Raw genomic sequence first — 13079 nt, 5'->3', positions numbered from 1 at the left:
TTGGTGGAGTCTGCATTCCCCCATGTGGGGGCGGGACAGTCAGTCGTTAATGGGAGACAAGGGCCAGAGACAGCTAGAGCTGGTGGTCAGAGGAAGGGGACCCGGGTGTGAGCATGGCACAGGGGAGGGGGGAGTGGTGCCACCGTGGAGTGCTCAGACGCGGCCTGTTCCTGGGACGGCAGGCTTGAACCCTAGGAGACCCTAACCTGGCCAGGGATCCGGGTCACTCTGGGGCCTTCCAGGGCCAGCCTTGGCCCTGGACTCCAGGGTCATGGGTCCTAAGGCTCTGCCCTACTGACAGCTGGCCTGGTGGCCTTTTCACTACCCTCTCCTGGGCGCTGTGCCGAGTCTCTTGCACACGTTACCACGCTTAAGCATCTTGCTCACTGACGAGGTAGGACCGGGGAGGCTCAGGGTGTGAAGCGAGCAGCCTGAGCGATGGAGGCTGGAAGCATCCCAGTACCTTTGGACCTGGATCTGGGAACAAAGTATCTCGGGACTGAGAGCCATGCCAGCAGGACGCTGCCCCTGAGACCTAAGACACCAGAGTGGACACTCAACCCAGTGTTCAGGAGTCTGCAGTCACCAGAAATGAGGTGGCGAGAGACCTGGCCTTACTCCCACGGGACTCGGTCCAAGGGGGACACGGCCCTGAACTCAAGAGCTCTGGTCTGAGGGGAGGAACAGCCCCATCCTCAGGGCCCTGGTCTGAGGTGGGGTGACACAGCCTTGCCCTCAGGGAGCCGCAGTCTGAGGGGGAGCCCCAGCCCACCAGAAGTTACGGACTGGGCACAGCGCTGGCGAGGCAGGGCCAGAGGGCTTCCTGGAGTGGAGGGAGGGGGCTGGCAGCCCCTAAGGGGAGAGGGAGTTGGACACGCGGTGGGCAGTTTGCGGTGGCCCTGGGGACTGGAGCGGCGCTCGTACTGCCCTGATTAGGAAACAAGGATCCTCTAGGCTCCCTCCTCCCCTGTCTCTGGGTGGAACTGTCCTGGCCCAGCCTGCCTGGGAGGGGCGGGAGGCGCATAGCTTGTGACAAGCATGCTCCTGGGAGCCGCAGGTCTTGGGAATGACACCCAGGGAAGGCTATTTTAATCTGGGAAGCGCCTGCTCCTCCTGCCCACCCCAAAATAACCTGGCACCTGTAAGAACTGGTGACACCGTGGGCTGCCACCAGCCCAGTGGGGCGCTCAGCCCCTGGGGCCCCTGTGCTCTCGCTGTGGCCAGGCTTCCTCCTCACATTGGGACCCTCTGATTGCCCCGACTGTGTCCTCTCCCTCAGGGCAGAGGCTGTGTCTCCCATGGGGTGAGGAGCCCCTGGAGCACAAAGACTGTGTCTGTCCGCCAAATGGGAAGGGCTGGACGCTCAGGCCCGCTCAGGCCCGCTCAGGCCCGCTCAGGCCCGCTACCTGCTTCCCTGCAGAATGTGGGAGTGGGGCTCGCCAGGCGGCCTTTCCCTCCTTCCAGGCTGTATAAGGATGCCCTTGCCTTGGAGAAATCAGATATCCCTCCTCTGTGGCCACAAGCGTGTCTGGCCAGGGGGCTCATGCAGGCCCTGGCAGTGCCACACTGCCCTCCTGCTGGCCACATGGCCCCTGACGGGAGGGTTCACATGTCCCAGCACCAGCCAGCCACCTGCTGCCTCCTGCCTCCCAAAATAGGAAACGGCTGGCCTTCTCCCGTTACCGGCCGTGTGCCCCGCTGCCCTTGTCCTCGGCACAGGGCTCTCACTCCTCCTTGCCTTGCTCCTGCATGGAGGCGTGGAGGGGGTCACCCTGAGACTGGCCTTTCAGGCTGTGACTAGATGTGACTAAAGGGAGTAGCTGTGGTCCTGGGCTGGCTGCCAGTAGGAGGGGACCTGCCTCCGTCATTGCCGCTCGTGAGGAACCGTGTCCCGTGGTCCTGGTGTGAGGACCCTGTCCCCTGAAGCCTCCCGCTGTCCAACACACTGCACAGCCTGGCATGGAGCAGAGCTGGACGTGTGACTATTATTATTATTACTATATTATTATTTAGTTTGCTCTAGGGCACTTGTGCTTGCTGGAGAGAGAGAGAAAGTGAGAACTCACCCCCCTGGAGGATGGCCACACCACAATCGCTTCTCCTCCATTCTCCTCTTGGGATTTTGTGCACACGTGTGCCTGGCGTGATTTTTCACCTTGCTGGGTCTGGGACTTAAACCACAGTCAGCCATGTGGGATCCAGCACTTAACCTCCACATCATCTGCTGGCCATGGCTATTACGTTTTGAAGTTTACTTATTATTTCTTCTGAGAGAAAGCGGTTATTCCCGACATGGACCCATGCTGTGGTCCCCCCCAGCCTCAGCCAGCCCTGAGCGGTGTGCTGGAGAGCCCCAGGATGTGGACCCAAGGTCTTCCCACGTGGGTCCAGTTGTGTTACCACCGTGCCACTGTCTGGTCTGGCTGTGGCTATAGACCCAAGGAATATCATTAATTACTGCTTATTAAGGGCTGAGAAATGGAGGTTCAGGGCTGAGAAGGCACCCCACTCCCCTGCAGCACACATTACCTCCCTCCACTCATTTCACAGTTTTTTGGTTTTTTTTTGTTGTTGTTGTTATAGGGTGTGTGCACTCACTAGAGAGAGACCAAGGAGGAGAGAGGAAGTGAGAAGGCAACTCCCCCTCCACCCCCCGGGAAGGGTGGCCATGCTGAAATCCTTTCTCTTCCTCTCTCCCTTTGGGACTTCGGGCACGCTTGCACATGCGCCAGTATGTTCTTCAAGCTGCCGGGTCTGGGACTTGAACTGCACAGTAGGCCATGTGGGATCCAGCCACCTTAACAACCAGGCCACCTGCAGGCCCCTCCCAATTTTTAACTAAGCCCTGACTATGTACCTGGCACTCCCAGTGCTCTCCGTTCATCCTTATGTCTAAGCCTCCCAACACTCCATCGAGAAGAATACATTCGGTTGTCAGGAAAGTCATGATGCATTTTTAAAAAGAATTATTTTATTTAACTTTATTTATTTATTTACTTATTTCAATTTGACCAGAGAGGGACAGAGCGAGAGGAGAAAGCAAGCTGCCAGGTTCAGGATGCGAACCATGGTTGGCCATGTGGGAGTCCAGCATCCTTAACCACGACGTCACCTGCCAGCCCCAGTTATGATGCATTTTTGCATAGAAAAATATGTCCTGTCTTTCCTGACAGCCTCGTAGTTACATTATTTAACATAGAGCGGAGCCCCAGATAGGGTGAGTGACTTGCCTGAGGCCACCCAACAAGGAAGCGGACGAATTGCTATTCAAACCCAAGTTAGCACATTTATCTCGCAGGATGAACTGATATTCAAACCCAAGTTAGCACATTTATCTCGCCACTTCCTTGCGTCATCTTAGTCTTTATTGTAAGAAATTTGAAACACGTATGCAAGGGGAATAGCACAATGAACCTTCAGGTACTCATCACCAAGAGTGAACAACGAGCATTTTGCCATGTTTGCTTCATCTTGTTTTGTGTTGAACTATTTTAAAGTAAACGATAGGCTATGGCATGCATCCCCAATTACTTCAGAACACATCCCTAAAACAAAGTAACAAACATAACATAACACCAAAACCCTTGAGGCCAGATGGTGGCATAGTGGTAAAATGCAAGGCTCCCCGGGGCAATTCACAGGAAAGTCCTGGTTCTAGTCTAGGAGCCTCCCAGTGTGCTTTTCTGTGACCCAGAGCTGGCTGAAGGCTGGAGTGGGCTTCAGCATCAGGCCCTGCTGGGGGCGCTGCCTTTCTCCCTTGCTCATGGAAGAAAAAGAGAAAGAAAGAGAGAAAGAGAAAGAAAGAAAGAAAGAAAGAAAGAAAGAAAGAAAGAAAGAAAGAAAGAAAGAAAGAAAGAAAGAAAGAAAGAAAGAGAAAGAAAGAAAGAAAGAAGAAAGAAAGAAAGAAAGAAAGAGAGAAAGAAAGAAAGAAAGAGGAAGAAAGAAAATAAAAAGATAAAAAGAAAATATCTCACCTAGAAAGAGAAAGAAAGAAAGAGAGAGAGAGAAAGAAAAAAGAGAAAGAAAGAAAAAGAGAAAGAGAAGGAAACTTTAAAAAATAATAAAAAATAAACCCAAGGCCAGCAGGTGGTGTGGTGGTTAAGGTGCTGGGTCCCCCATGGACAGAAACCTTGACCCAGAAATGGGGACTAGAGAAGAAAAGGGTTCTGTCCCCACCAGAATCTGGCACCAAGGCTGGCAAAGACTCCCTCACCTCACTCACCCCCAGGAAAAGCTTTGCTGGGTCCCATCAGCCCCTTCCCTTGCCCCAGACAGATAGTGCCTGAAAGGCAGGGCCATGGGGTGAGGGAGTAGGGGGAAGCCCGATAAGCTGACCTTCCCTGGGCCTGTTTTGGCTGAGGCAGGCGGGTGGGCTGTTTGGTCTGTGGGCCCTGGGGTGGAGAGGAGGCCCTGCAAGGTAGGGGCACCAGGCCCAAGGCCCCACTGGGTTGGGACAGCCAGACGCTGGCAGGAAGGCCAGTGCATGAGCTCCTGCTGGGCGTCCTCACCTCACTCCATGGCCCTATCCCAGGAGCCGGGGGTTCCCCTGCACCCCCCACAGCTCCTTTCACTCCTCCGTGGTCATAGGTCCCCATTCCTCCTCTGTCTAGAAACCTTGACCCAGAGATGGGGACTAGAGAAAAGTGTCCTGTCCCCACCAGAATCTGTGGCACCAAGGCTGGCAAAGACTCCCCCAAACCCTGTCTACTTGCTCAATGTAGTGGGGTGGTGAGAACCGGGCACTATGCGGGTGAGTGGACTGTGGCTGCGCATTAAATAATAGTAGGGCATCGTTTCGTTCAGGGTAAGAGCGGCATGCTGGGTTTGGTTTTTGTTTGTGTTTTTGGTAGATTTTTACCATAGAGCATGTGTACTCACAGGAGAGAGAGAGGGGGTGAGAAGTCACTCCCGTGGGGCTTGGCCATGCCGCAATCCCGTCTCCACCTTTCTCCTCTTGGGATTTTGGGCACACACAGACACACACAAGCACAATGTGTGTTCTTTGTTTTTGTTTTTGTTTTTGTTTTTGTTTTGTTTGTTTGTTTTTCTTTTTCTTTTTTTTTTTTTTTATGAGAGGTGTTTGCTATAAGGTGCGTGTGCTCGCCAGAAAGACAGAGAGACATAGAGAGACAGACAACAAGAAATTACCCCCAGGGGGGATGGCTATGCTGCAATCCCTTCTCCTCCATTCTCCTCTCGGGATCTTGGGCATGCACACACATGCTCCTGGCGTGAGTTTAAGCCAACGGGTCAGGGACTCGAACTGCTGTTGGCTATATGGGAGTCCAGTGACACAGCCATTACACTAACTGCTGGTCCTGAGCACAATGTGTTTTTCAAGCCACCAGGTCCCGGACTTAAACTAGAGTCACCTGCCAGGGAGGATGGCCATGCCACCATCCCTTCCGCTTCATTCTCCTCCTGGAATTTTGGGCATGCACACACATACACACACGTGCACACACACCCAGCATGATTTTCAAGCCACCGGGTCCAGGACTTGAACTGGGGTCAGCCATGTGGGTGTCCGGCACTTCAACAACTACACCACCTGCTGCCCCCTGGGTGGGTTTTTCACATCAGCTCTTGTGAGCTCCTGCCTCACTTGAGCAGTAAGCCCAGGGAGCAGTGTGACTGGGCCTGGTAGACAGAGACTGGGGTGTCCGGAGGAGGGTGTCTCGATAAAGGGCTGTCCCTGAGCACCGGCTGGGGCAGGCAAGGGCTGCAGCCCAGGTTTCTGTCTGGAGCCATCAGCTGACTTGCTCCGTGGCCTGCTGCATGCCAGGCCAGGAAGGGGTGTGCTGGGAGAGGCCACGAGGACCTGTTCGTGGTTTTAGGGCCTTGGGAGACAAGCTGGGAGCCTTGAGACACCAGGCTTTGGGGGCCCCGACATGCAGGGAGGAGGGAACAGGCTTTGCCATCGGGTGACCTCCTCAAAGGAGACCCTGCCTAAGTCTGGCTTAAGACAGTAGCCTTGAAGCTTTGGGCCTGGGGGGACCCCTGAGGGCCCTTCCCCACCCTGTCCTCCCTTGCTTTCTCTCTCTCCTCTCGTAGCCTTGGTCCATGTTTTCCTGGAGCTGGTCCTTCCCGCACCCTTTAGCGTCCCCCACCAGGAGGCTAAGCCCCCTCTTCTCCAGGGCTTGGGGCTGGGGGCTGTGGGCACATGGCAAGAAGCTTCCTCAAGAGCCCATCAAGGGACCAGCAGTTAGCGTAATGGCTATGTCGCTAGACTCCCACATAGTCGACTGTGGTTCGAGTCCTGGACCCGGTGGCTTGAAACTCAGGCTGGGCACGTATGCGTGCATGCCCAAGATCCCGAGAGGAGAATGGAGGAGAAGGGATTGCGGCATGGCCATCCCCCCCAGGGGATGATTTCTCGCTTTCTCTTTCTCTGTCTCTCTCTCTCTGTCTGGTGAGCGCACGCACACTATAGCAAAAATCTCTAAAAAAACAACAAAAAAAAGAAGAGCCAATCAAGGACCCACTAGAGCCCACCTCGTGGTCCCTGAGCCCCTCGCGCTCCAGCTCAAAACCCCTCGCAGCCTGGGAGGGTCTCATGGAAGGGTACTTCCTTGTTCTAGCATAGGAAGGAGGCCCAGAGGGGCCATCTCTGCCATCGCCTGCTTCCACGCCCAGCAGTCATGCTCCAAACCATGGGGGCAGTGGGTTCTAGACCCACCAGCGTGCGCTTTCTGTGGCGGGGTCATCCTGCCCAAGTTCAGGAGCAATGAGGAGTCTCAGATGCGGCTCCACTCTCAGCTGAGCCAAGTCAGTGCGTCAGGGCAGCCTGAGTTCTGAAGGCAAAGATGGTGAGGAGCCAGGGTGATTCATCTTTGGGGACCCCTGGTCTGAGACATAGCTCTGCCCTTGGGGAGCCCTAGTCTGAGGGGGACACGGCCCCGTCCTCAGGCACTCACAGTCAGAGTGACCGATCCCTTAGCCCATGCTCACTGTCAAAGCGTCACCGGGAGGCACGAAGAGGAGGCTGATGGTGTGGAGCCCTTGTCAGCCCTCTCCGAGTTCCCGACACGTCCCTGCCCTGTGAGGGCCAGACTGAGGCGAGTCCCCACTCAGACTCTCACAGGCTTGTTTTCACCATGTGCAGCTGACGTCAGGGGTGCTTGCGGTTGCTTTTAGAAACCTGGAGATTTGGGGACCAGTGGGTGGTTTCCTGGTTGAGATGTTGGACTCCCATGTAGCCAACCGCAGTTCAAGCCCTGGACCTGGTGGCTTGAAAACCGCACTATGCGTGTGTGCATGCCCAAAGTCCCAGGAGAATGGAGAAGGGATTGCAGCATAGTCATCCCCGGAGGGGGCGATTTCTCACTCTGTTTCTCTCGGTCTCTTTTTGCCACAGGGCGAGGACACATGCCCTATGAAAAACCTTTAAAAAAAGAAAGCTGGAGATTTTTTGGACAACAGCCGAGCCCCAGCCTCACATTGGTCATCCAGGCTCTGGTCACTGCAGTCACTGGACTAGTCGCAGTCCCCCACCTTCCATTATATCAGGTGAGCCTTACCGCTGCCACTTGTCATGGAGTGTCCCCAATTTACAGACGAGGAAACTGGGACTCTGAGATTTGAGGGGATGTCCAAAGCCCACAGCTAGGACGTGTCAGAGTTCCACCTCAGTGTGGCTTTCAACTGTACCTTCTTCCAGGACTGCAGCTGGGGAGGGGGTGCCCCTCTGGCCGCAATGGGACAGAGCTCCGTGTGGCCCCCCACACCTTAGCTGATACAGGGCCCACGATCGATGGTCTACTGGGCAGCGTGGCGACTGGCTGTGAGATTCCCAGAGGACTGCGTCTTGGAGGGGTGTTCTGTGGAGTGTGAGTCAGGGTAGGGGTGAGGAGAGAGGGGAACTATACTGCCTACCATTGAACAAGTGGGAGCTTCCTGGAGAAGAAAAGAAGTAATCTCAGCAAATAGCAACACGCTCTGCAAACACAGCAGGTCCTGCAAACACAGGAGGTCCTGTGAATGCTGACGGATTCTGGCAGTCTATGTGTTGAGAGGCCCCACAACGGCAACGCAGGTAAGGAAGGCAGTAGAATTTCCCACTCTCCTTAGAAGCAAAGGCAGGGGCTGGGTTCCCGCCAGGAGCTCTGCGTTGGTGAGGGAATCCCGGAAGGAGGATACCCCAGCTCTCTCCCTCCTCTCACAGCTCTCTCCGGGGCTTCTTTGCTGGGGGCTTGCCCCCTGAGCCGGCTGCAGATGGACTAAGACTGGGGCATCTATGGGAGGCAGGAGAGGAGCTCCAGGAGGTCGGAGCCTGGCCAGCTGGAGAAAGGGGTAAGTCTGGTGGCAGGTAGCCAGAGGCAGGCTGAAGGGGCAGGCTGAGGGGCCGCCTGCCCCTGCCATGGGCCCCTCTGAGCTCCAGAACGCAATGGCACTTCCCGCTCAGCCTTGGGGTCCGGAGAGGGAGGGCTGGAAGCAGCCAACTTTTCCAAATGGAAAATGATGAAATCTTTCTGGAAGGCTGACTTTCCCAGGCTCTGGTGGGTACACTGACGCTGACAGAGGGAAACCCGAGCCCTGCGGGCAGGCAAGGCGTCCAGAGCCAGGGGAACCAAGTGCCTGTGGATGGCAGTCCTGGGGAGCCGCTGCAGAGCGGTTACTGCTGCCCTGGTGCAGTGGGGAGGGGCCGGCGGAGCTCTGCGGCAGGGCACGCGCACGTGGTCTGTGTCCTACCTGGCAGCAGAGGGACTCTGTGACCACAGAGTCAGTTCCTGTTCCTCCTTGGCGCCCATATCCCTCAGGGTCAAGGTCAAAGTCCTTACTGCAACCTGCAAGGTCCCACGTGACTATACCCGACTACCACCCTGCCCCGGCCTCCTTGTTAGATGTGCCAGGTACCCGCTGCCTCCGGGCCTCTGCATTACCTGTTTCTCCTGTCGGGATGCTCTTCACCCAGACGGCCACCTGGCTCACCGTTCCCTTCCCTGGGGTCTGTGTTTGACCAGCAAATTCGACGAGGCTTTTCTGACCACCCTATTCACTCATCACGTATTTGTTTAACTTCTTGATTCACGACAGAGCACTTGCACGTGCATGAGAGCGAGTGAGAAAGGAGAGAGGGAGGAGCACCCTCCACAGGGCCTGGTCACGCTGGGAGCCCCTTCCTCCAGCCCTCCAGCTCGTTGGAGCTTGGGCCTTTGCACATGTACCCAGTGTGTTTCAGGCTGACCGGAACAGGGACTCGAACCTTGGTGGGATCTGGCTTCTCTCGAGCAGCCCATTACCACTGAGCCACAGAGCTGACACTGACGGCCTTCTTCACTGCCAGCAGCTGCCCTCTCCGTATTGCCCTGCTTTCTCCAGATCCTTCTACACTTCCAATGTGTTTTTAGTGAGCTCAACAGTGGTCTGCCAGGAATATACATCCACATTATGTTTTTTTTTTTTTTAAGAGAGAGATTTTTTCCCAAAGGGCGTGTGCTCTCACCACAGAAACAGAGAGACAGAAAACAAGAAATCATCCTGGATGGCCAGACTACAATCCCCTCTCCTCCATTCTCCCCTCGGGACTCTGGGCACACACGAACACGTGCCCAGCATGAGTTTCAAGCCACCAGGTCTGGGACTCAAACTGCGGTCATCTCCATGGGAGCCCAGTAACACAACCACCAGACCATCTGCTGGTCCCTATATCACACTCTAACGTCTGGCACCTGTGACTAGGACTGCTGTGACTGAAGGGTGCCCCCGCCCCTCAACGTCATGTCTTCTGGGGTCTCAGAATGGAACTTTATTTGGAAATAAGGTCTTTGCCAATGTAATTCGTTCTCTCAAGAGGAGAGCATCCTGGACTTATGGTGGGCCCTGAGTGCCACAACTAGTGTCTCCGCAAGAGGACTGCTGTCCTTATAAGACCCAGAGACATAGGGGAGAAGGCCGTCTGATGACAGGGGCAGACTGCAGTGACATGCCCACAGCTGAGGAGCTCCAAGAATGGCCAGGAGCCACTAGCAGCTGAAAGAGGTTGGAAAGAGTCCACTCGGAGCCTTTGGGGGGGGGGCATGGCCCTGCTGACCCCCCGATTGTGGCCTTCTGGCCCCCAGGGCTGTGTGAATGCATGTCTATCGTTTTAGCCCACCACCAGCAGACGCAGGAAAACAAATGTGGCACTCCATAATTGACTCACTCATTTTATTGTCTATAAAGACACCCCCCTCTAACACACACACACCACCCCATACTCAGGCCCTGAATCTGAGCTCCAAGAGGACACGGGTTTTAATTTATTTGACTCAGTTGATATATCCCCAGTGACTAGAGACTAGCACAGTGTCCGAGTACTGTTGGACAAACAGTGAGTAAAACAGGGCATGTGGGGGTCCTCAGGGGACCACCTTGACTGCCCAACCCCTGAGCCTGCTGAATCCCGCTGTGTGTGGTGGGAACTCAGCACCTGTGTGGGGGACCACCTGGAAGAAGAGGAGAGGGGGTCTGGGGTCTCCTGGGACCGGTCCCTCAGGGTGGGTGGCCTCCATTCTGCTTGGAGAGCTGCACAGAGCCTGTCCTGAAGGGCTCTGTGTGCCCGGGGCCCACCTTGCGCCTCTGTTCAGACTGGCCTTTGTGGGATGGGCCAGACATCACATAGATCCCTCGAGATCCCCAAGATTTCAGTTGCAGGACTTTTCTATGGACAGTGCCTGGCACCACCCCATACTCAGGCCCTGAATCTGAGCTCCAAGAGGACACGGGTTTTAATTTATTTGACTCAGTTGATATATCCCCAGTGACTAGAGACTAGCACAGTGTCCGAGTACTGTTGGACAAACAGTGAGTAAAACAGGGCATGTGGGGGTCCTCAGGGGACCACCTTGACTGCCCAACCCCTGAGCCTGCTGAATCCCGCTGTGTGTGGTGGGAACTCAGCACCTGTGTGGGGGACCACCTGGAAGAAGAGGAGAGGGGGTCTGGGGTCTCCTGGGACCGGTCCCTCAGGGTGGGTGGCCTCCATTCTGCTTGGAGAGCTGCACAGAGCCTGTCCTGAAGGGCTCTGTGTGCCCGGGGCCCACCTTGCGCCTCTGTTCAGACTGGCCTTTGTGGGATGGGCCAGACATCACATAGATCCCTCGAGATCCCCAAGATTTCAGTTGCAGGACTTTTCTATGGACAGTGCCTGGCCTGTCCATGGGCAGGAGGGCACTCCAGGGGTGACAGGCCCCGAGTCAGCTCTGACCCCTGAACTCTTGGTTCCTCCTCAAAGCTTTGGGCCTCAGGCCAGCCTCCCATGCAGGGCCCCACTCCAAATTCCCTTCCCTCCCAGGAGCTCACGAGAGGGATCATGGGTATGAGGAGGGCAGGGTAGGCAGGGCCAGCAGTGCCCTCAGGCAGGTGGCACGCTGGTGAGAAACTCCCCTCTCTCCAGGAGAGGGTCCTGCCCACTCCTTCAGAACCCCCTCCCTGGGAGGCCTCTCACTATCCCAGACCTAAGTCCCCTTGCCTAAGCCCAGTGGGGAGCTTTCCATGGGATCTTGGGCAAGTTAATGCCCCTTCTCCCTTGAAAACTGAAAGCTTCCCCAGGTCCACCTCTTCTAGCTCCGCCATCTTGGGTGTCTTTTCAGGTACCTCCCTCTCTCTGTCCTGCCTTTCTGTCTCTTCTTGGGCAAGTTAAGGAACCTCTCTGAGCCTCGATTGCTTGTCTATCAGTGGCCACTGCCATGCTCACCTCGGAGGGTAGTAGTAATGTTCCTTAGCGCGGGTTCTCCTTGGAGCAGGGGGGACTGCAGTGCCTGCTAAGGCCCCACATGGTGGGCTGCTGTGTGTCCTCTCTGAGCCTCATGCCCATCGCAGGCCTGTTCTCTGCACCGACTGCACAGACCCATGTGCGGTGTGTGCTCGGCCTGCATGTGACATGGAATGGCTGGACGCAGCGTGAAGGTGGTGCCGACGACTCCGGGTAAACATCCTCTCTCCGCTGCAGCACGAACACGGATGGCCTCCCTTGTGCGGTGGACAATAGCTACCTTGTGTGAGCAAGAAGGAAAAGTGGGTACTTGTAATTGCAGATTTGGGCTGGGCCCCAAACAGGCTTGGAAAGGGCCAAGCATCAGGGGGCCTGAGAAGACAGTGCCAGTGTCTAGGGGTGGGTGGGCAGACAGGAGAGCACTGGGGGTGCAGCCCAGGAAAGATGCCGACACTGAGCAGGGGGAGAGTGGAGGAGCCCGAAGGAGCTGCTGAGAAATGAAGCGAAGCTGGCTGGCAGGAAATAAACGCATGCAGAGAGGCTGTGGAGGGGGCAGGGGGCAGGAGACTCAGGGGGGGGAGCGGGGGTCTGGCTGCAGTTCCGGGCAGCATGGGCTCTGCTTCCTTCCGGACCCAGGCTCCCGGTGAGGGAAGCACTTAAGAAGTGAGGCCAGACGGGCCCTTAGCTGGACAAAGGGTCGAGGAGCCCTGCAGTCTGCTGTGCACTTAGAATTTGCCCACTCCCATAGTGACGGCCAGCCTCGAGCTTTCTCTGACTCTGGGGCAGTGTTTCCCAGACCCTGACAAGCTGGCCCTGCGAGATGGCTTGGTGAAGGCATGACGGAGATGGCCGGCACCGATGCATGGGTCCAAATGCCTCTGTGCCCAGCGCTTGCTCCAGCCCCTGCTGCGGTGGCCAGCTCTATGCTGGCTTTCTGGGCCCTGTGCAGGTGCCACATGATGGTGCCTTGCCTTGGTCCAGAACCTCCCGTGTCCTGCTGGAGACTTCTCTGCTACCCTGTGGGTGGACGTCTGCGGGCCTGCGTAGTGCTCAGGTGGGTGTACCCTAGAAGCGAGGCACATGGGAACACCTTTGCTCCAGGGGGGCTCAGAACCAATGTCTACATTTTACACGTCTCATAAGGCTCTTATGACCTGTGGCCTTAGCCCAGTCACCCTCAGGGGTGGCCATCTCAGTAATGCATCCTTGTGTGGTGACACCTTGCCTGTTCCCTCCTTCCCCAATCCAGGAACATCCTTGCTCCTGTTCCCTGGGATCACGTCCCATGTCAGCTACCTGCGCCTGAGCCCAAAGCTCGCTCCGCTGCACTTCTAGGGGAAAGCGGGCTAGACAGAGGCGCCTGCTATGAACGCGCTCAATGCTG

This window comes from Tupaia chinensis, unplaced genomic scaffold, assembly GCF_000334495.1.
Source record: "Tupaia chinensis unplaced genomic scaffold, TupChi_1.0 Scaffold000252_1, whole genome shotgun sequence".
Classification (NCBI taxonomy): Eukaryota; Metazoa; Chordata; class Mammalia; order Scandentia; family Tupaiidae; genus Tupaia; species Tupaia belangeri.
This window is presented reverse-complemented; position numbering follows the sequence as displayed.